General features: G+C 46.0%; 1 long non-coding RNA gene across 1 annotated transcript; it reads right to left on the bottom strand.

Annotated features, from left to right (window-relative positions):
- Positions 1-408: 408 nt before the first annotated feature.
- On the bottom strand, positions 409-1,159 carry LOC311428373. Its single transcript, XR_014687669.1, has 2 exons — positions 745-1,159; positions 409-705 (listed from the first exon to the last, which is right to left on the bottom strand). It is a non-coding gene; the product is annotated as an uncharacterized lncRNA (long non-coding RNA).
- Positions 1,160-7,273: the final 6,114 nt, after the last annotated feature.

A 7,273-nucleotide genomic window follows, 5' to 3' on the forward strand; every position in this document is an offset into this window, starting at 1 on the left:
AGGCATATTATCGGCTCATCAGGTTTAAATGTCCCCAGTGTAATTGTCTACAGGCAGTTAATTTACAGTGGTTTGATTTTACTTGTGTATCTGTATATTGTGGATTTTGGAGGGATTGGGATTGACTAGTAAAGAGGTTCTAGGAAAACGGTGGAATATTAACCACTGTAGATTACAATAGGAAAAGTTCAAAGCAAAGAAATCCCGAGGAAAAGCCTCCTAGGATGTATACTAACACATTGGAGGGATATAGTGGGCTGAGAGGGTACAGAGAGTAAAAGAGCCCTTATCAAATATTGTAATCAGTGGTGGCCACTTTATAAACTAGAGGATGGAGCGGAGTGGCCCCTAAATGGAACTACTAATTATAACACCATATTACAGTCAATGTTGTTTTTGTGGAAAGAAGGAAAACAGGATGAAATGTTGTATATTGATGTTGTTTCAGCATCTTGGAGGGAAAAGGTACGGAATTAAGTTGGCCCCTGACTGAGCCTTTGATGTCGGCATTAGAAAAGTAAAGGCTAGAGAAAGATAAAGGAAGTGTTAAAAGGTTTGTGGAAAGTGTTAAAGGTATTCGAAGTTGAATGAGCAGGGAAAGGTGATGTAGGTATTATCTAAGTAACAGTCTAGAAGTTATGGTATATTTGCATATTTGCTGTGGTGTTTGTTCAGTTTCCCAAGCATCAGGGAGGGGGGAACAGCCTGCTCCACCAGGGGCCTCTCCAGCGGTCGCAGGGGGGCTTCGGCTCCAGCGCCTGGAGCGCCTCCTCCCCCTCCTTCTGCACTGACTTTGGTGTCTGCCGGGGGGTTTCTCGCTCTCCCAGCTGCTGTTGAGCAGCAGGTTTTTGTTTGTTTGTTTGTTTGTTTGTTTTCGTGGATGTGCTCTCACAGAGGCACGGACTATGTTGCTATGGCTTGGCTCTGGGCAGCAGTGGGCCCCTTTAGGGCCAGATGAAATTGTCCCTTATCTACCACGGGGAGGTTTCTGTTTTTGTTTTGTTTTGTTTTTCACGGGGGCTGCCACTGCAGTTTCCCACCCCCACACCCCTCACACACCCTCAAACCTTGCCATCAAACCCAATACACTGGAGCAGATAAGTCATTACTGACTTGTAAAGTATCAGGGATTAAATTAACTAATGAAACCCTAAATGTGATGGGGGTAGAAGGGGCTGGGATAACAGTGCCACTTTTGGGGGATACCAAGCTGAGACCAGGGAATAAAATGATCACTGGGCAATTATTGTATGTATCCAAGGCGGAGACTAACTTGTTGGGAAGGGATTTGATGATTAAATTGGGCATTCAAATAGTAAATTGTTAGACTGGAATAACAGTGTTATTAATGGAGTGCTCTCTGGCCCTGAGAGCAAACGTACATGTATATTCACCTCTGACTGGAAAGCCCCTGAAATGGGGGCGGAAGCAACAATATAGGTGGACAATTCTACCTCAGGGGTTTACAGGGCCACCTATCTATTTGGGTAAATTCTAAACAAGATTTTGGAGCAATTACAACCTCCCAAGGAGGTATTAATGTTATAAATATGTGGATCATTTTAAGGAAAATCGATACTCCCTGATGGGAGAGAAATGCTGAATAAAGTGATAATGAGGCAAATAACTGTTTTACATCAGAAGAATCATTGGGAGGTGCAAGCAATGTGTGATGTTGTTCTAAGAAAGCATGTCTGTGTAGGAATATATACTTTAGGGAAGCACACATGCAGAGGATGTACTATATGTCAAAGGGTAAATAAAAAGGTCTTCTGTAACCTATCTAGAGGGGGACGGGAGCCAGGGCTTTGACCTTTCCAAAGTATACAGGTAGATTTTACTGAGTTACTTGTTTGTCCTAATCGACCACGTGACTGAATGGGTGTAAAGCTTTACTGCAAGGATTAAAGCAGGCCTTAGAGATTGAGTGGGATTTTCACAGCCCCTGGCACCCCTCCTCTTCTGGAAAGGTAGAGCGAATGAATGGTGAAATTAAGAAACAACTAACAAAACTTGTGCTGGAAACTAAGGCTTCTTGGTTAAAATGCTTACCTCTTGCACTGTTAAACATATGGACACAGCCCAGAACTGATATAGGAATTTCTCCTTTTGAAATGCTATATGGTATGCCCTATGACTCGGAATTGCCACTTGATCACCCTCAATTCTAATTAAGACTTGGAAAGAGACTTCTTTAACACCACGATGGGGAAGGCCCCTATGTTGTTTTGCTTACCACAGAAACGGCTATTCGAACTGCGCAGAAAGGATGGACGCATGCCGGCCGAGTGAAAGGACCAGTCCGGGAAGGTAAATGGGAGGCAGCTCCAGGCCCTGACGACTTGAAGCTGACGCTAAGACGGACTCAATAAGTATTGTGTATTATCTGTGTATCGTGGGAAGGGGAGGAGGCCCTGTTTCGAAGGCTCCCTAGTAGGTTCCCCTGAAGAACACTGCTGCTGCCAAGAAGAACCGATACCTTGTAGTTCGCTGCAACCGAACTGACAAGTGAGGCAGAGAAGTGAAAACGGTGGGGGACTGAGGGGCCGACAATTTAGATGGGCTCCGACCACCTCCTACGATACATGGGAGTCAGTATCATCGTTTTGGTCAGCTATGGGTCTGCGCATCCCCACCAGCCTTTTAAATGGAGCTTAATCAGATGGGAGGATCAATTCATCATCCAGCAAACAACGACAGCGGGTGCTCCCAGTTTCCGCATCACATTATGTGACTTGGCGTCAGTGCAGCCATGCTTTAACCTATCAGGATTTTATTTCTGCCCAAGTTCTAACCCAGGAAAGGGGTACTGTAATTATCCAAACGCATATTATTGTGCATACTGGGGGTGTGAAACCATTGCTACGGACTGGACACTCGGGGCTGGTCGGAATAAATTCTTACAAGTGGGATATGGGCCGCAAGGTTGTAACTGACAAGTGGATCCCCGTTACAGGTGGCAAGGGCATGGTATAGGGTATACAGGAACCTTCCACGGAAATAAAGAAATTTGCAAGGTTCTATATATAAATATAACAAACTTGACGATACTAGCTGGGTACTAGGAAAATGTCAGATTTTACGAACACAGAACAGATAGGGGAGGACTCATACTAATAAAAAGGAGGATGCTGATAGGCCCCAGGCAGTAGGAACAAATGAGGTATTGTCAGAAAATGTCCAGGGAATCCAGCCTGTGGAAAATACTACAGTGCCAACCCTCGGCAGCCCTACAAGCTCAGGTAAAGCTGAGAATGATAACATAGTTGAGAATAACATATGGGGGGGGGTCATGAATGCCAGCTACCAATTATTAAACAAAACAAGCCCAAATGTAACAAAACACTGTTGATTATGCTTTAGTATAAGGCCTTCATATTATGATGCTATTGGGGATCCTGGGGAGCCCACCCGCACAAACGAGAACAGCCCTCTACATTGCAGTTGGGGAAAAGACATAAGGGTAACACTAACACAAGTCACTGGAGGTGGTAGGTGTGTGGGCACGGTTCCTAGTGGGAAGTGTCATCTATGTAATACCATGGAGAATGGAAAACAATCAACCGAGTGGCTAATCCCAGCCAACAACGCTAGGTGGGTTTGTTCATGAGTGGGCGTAACTCTTTGTCTATCACTAAAACTCTTTAATGCGTCTCGTGATTTTTGTATACAGGTGATAATTATACCAAGGATTCTATACCACCCTGAGGATTGTATGTATACCCAGCACACAGTGGCAAGTTATCATCTGGAAAGACGGGAACCATTCACGGCTCTAACTTTGGCCACCCTAATAATCCTGGGAGGAGCTAGAGTGGGGACCAGGGTAGCCTCATTGGTTAAACAAAATCAAGAATTTACTTCCTTACGCGTTGCTGTGGACGAGGACCTGACCCAAACTGAACAATCCATCTCGGCCCTGGACAAGACCCAGGGAAGGGTTGGAAAAAAGGAAACAGGAGAATGAAGCCCAACAGAGCTGGTACGAATCTTGGTTTAATTATTCACCTTGGCTTACTACTTTATTATCAACAATAGCAGGACCTTTGTTGTTATTAATAATAGCACTAACTTTTGGACCATGTATTTTTAATAAATTGATTGCGATTGTAAAGGGATGTTTAGAAGCGGCACATCTAATGCTCATACATGCCAAATACGAGCCAATAAGTACCAACGAAGGAATCAAGGAAACATTAGTTCTTAATAGCCAGGCATTGCAGAGCTTCAATGAACAAAATGAGTAACTAAAAGAAAAAGGAGGGATTGTAATACACAATAAATGTTTGTTCATTGTCTTTTGTATTATAAAACAAGGAGTTCCGTTTGAGGAGCAGGAGTTGCAAAAGCTCCCTGCTGAAGTAAGATGTATAATACTTGGCTAGACACTATGAAAATTCTTTTGCTTAATGTAACAAAAAAGAGAACCCCCTCCCCTTCTCTCCTTCTGCATCTCAGTTGCCTCTTTTGTTCAAAGACACTGCTGCAAAGTTCATGTAACCATCTCCTGATAAGTTGCTAAACTAGTGTATCAACATCCTGCATTCCTGTCTCACGCTGGGCCAACATGACCAAATAAAAAAAAAAGAAGTTGAACCACAACGCGGAGGAAGACTATGGCCTTCATCTTCACGACCACCAGAGGGACAGAGACGACCCCCTAGCAACAGTGCGCGCAGTCGCAGAATATACCAGGATGTGCTGCGTAATCCCAGAATTACCAAGATATAAAAAGGGACCCTGGCGGGGGTGAGGTGCGCGCCGTTGGTGGAGCCGAGACTCCCCGGCCGCCCAGCGCTGTTTTGCTTGCTGTTGCTTACTCAATAAATTCCTTTCTATTATTAATGCAATGCTCTCTGAAAATTAATTAAGGGGGCAACTTATAACATCCCCCAGGCGCAAACATCATCCTTTTGCTCTGTGTTCTGGGCAGCAGCGGGTGGGTCCCTCCTGGAAGGAGCCTCCTGGCAGCGGCCCTGAGCTCCCACGGGGCAGCTGCTGCATTCTCCTCACAGAGGACACCCCTGCAGCCCCCCGCTCCCACAGCCTGGCCACGCAAACCCAAGCCAAGACACCGAGCGAGCCTCCCTGATTGCCAGCCAGCAGCTGGCTCAGCCTGAGACCCTAGGCCAGTGCCCACAAGACTCTCCAGGGCCTTGAAAAGCAAGCCTTGTGGGGACGGAGCACCCACAAAGAACAGACTCACACAACAGGACTCCTTGCCAACACCGCCTCACAGACACCTGGGCCTTGAGCGGGTAGCTCACCTTGAGCGAGCTCATTTCCTTCCCAGTAGCTGAAATGTGCCATTTCGGGGGCATTTGGGGGCTACAGCGTGCTGCTGAGAGGGTTGTTGGAGCTCCTGCAGGGCAGTGCTTCCACTAAGGCAAGGCCTTTTCTGCATCTTCTACTGCCCTGCAAGCGAGGATGCTGGGGGCACACAAGAAGCTGGCAGGGGACACAGCTGCAGGGATTGCAGGGATTCCTAAAGTCATAGCCAAATACAAGAAAGACAGGAGGACGTGATGCTTCCGAGAGAAAGGAGCTCGCTTTGGGGTCAAAATCCATCCCTTTTTCAGGAAAGCAAGAGATGCTGTGCATTTCTCTCGTCCCCCTCAGACAGCCACTGGGTGACGATGGTGCCAAGTGTCTGGAAAGAGACCTTGCTTTCTCAGGCCCAGGTGTCCAGCTGCACACCAAGGCCGTCCCTGGCTTCCAGGCGCAGTTGCCAGGCCCAAGGCTGAGCTCCCCTGCGAACCCCCAGCCCAGCAGACCTTGCTCCTGGCATTGTGGAGCAGCCATTTCACGGCAGCCTTTTCTCCTGGCAGTCAGCTTAGCGCCGAAAGCTCTGTCACCGGGACGCCTGAGAGCTGTGGCAGCTCAGCAGAGAGTCACTGTCAGCCTTGGAGCTCACAAAGGTGGGTGGCCACAAATGCCCTGAGTGTCCAGCTAGCATTGAGGACTGCTGTGGCACTCAAATTGTCACCTGTTTGCTGCGATGCTGGGATACCTGCTCTGGTAGCCTGGCATCAGAGGCCAGGGAAGCCAAGCAGCTGGGATCCTTCTCTGAGGCAGGGGACACTGAGAGTGGAAATGGAAATGGGGCACAAGACCTCCGCCTCTCAAAGGAACCCCTCAGATGTTTAGGTATAGTAAACTTATGTATATCTGTGTGACTCTAGACCACAACATGTTAGTGTTCTGGTTTGTCCACTGCTTTGTTGTGGGGGCTTTGAGTTGGCCTCTACTCTTTAGGTGAATGCTGACTTCATATCTATGGTGCACTTTATTCTTGAAATGGGAAGTTTCTACCAATTTCCTGTCCAAAGTTCCTCATAAGCCAACTGCAATCATCATTTCAGATGTATCTCCCAACTTACACATTTCCTAATTCTCCTTGATATTTACTCAAGAAATGCATTTTCACAGAGACATCATATTTTTCTCTCAACTCGCATCTGGCTGAGCAGAATGATGTCCTTTAATTCCCTTCCACACAATAGGCAACTTGTTCCTTCTGTCTTCTGAACACTTCCTCCTAAGTTCAATGTGAATACAAGTGGCAGAATTTTGCCTCATGTCTTAAATGTGTGGCAGGGCTGCCCTGTCAGGTGTATTTATACTGGAGAAAAAAAAAAAAAAAAGAATAGCCATACATACCATATAACCACTTAACTTTTTCAGTTCTTCTGTTAACAGTGCATGAACATGGGGTTTTGTTGTTTTATTGTTTGTTTTAAACTCCTGACTGCCATATAGCAAACATGACAAAAAAAAAAAAAAAAAAAGAAAAAAAAAAAAAAACCACCCTTGGTTGAGAATCTCTTAGCATGGCTCTGCTTTGTATTATCAAATGTCACTTCACCTGAACCATTTCAATCACAAGGGATATCCTTCTGTCAGGCTCGGTAGGACTTCCCAACTTTATGTCACCTGGAAATCTCAAAGCTCATATGTAATTTTTAGTCTTCGGCCACCACGTCCATACTGAACATACCTAAATTTGAAGTCATCTCTGCTCTGAATAGGAGGTTGGGTTTTCAGAGCTCTCTTCCAGCCTACATTTCTCCATGAGTCTTTGCCTCCTTAGCAGCTGCAGTTTCAGAACTGTCTCTGAGAATCACTACAGGGAACCTCTCCTTTGCCGGTAATTCCCTCTTCGAACAGTGTGAACAATTGCAAACTCCCTTGATTCACTTGCAGCCCCAAAGCCCAAATCCATAGATAAGGTATCAGAAGCTCACAGAAAGTGAAATAGATGTAGTTCATCCCC

This window comes from Aythya ferina (genome assembly GCF_964211825.1).
Source record: "Aythya ferina genome assembly, contig: HAP1_SCAFFOLD_149, whole genome shotgun sequence".
In the NCBI taxonomy this organism is placed as follows: domain Eukaryota; kingdom Metazoa; phylum Chordata; class Aves; order Anseriformes; family Anatidae; genus Aythya; species Aythya ferina.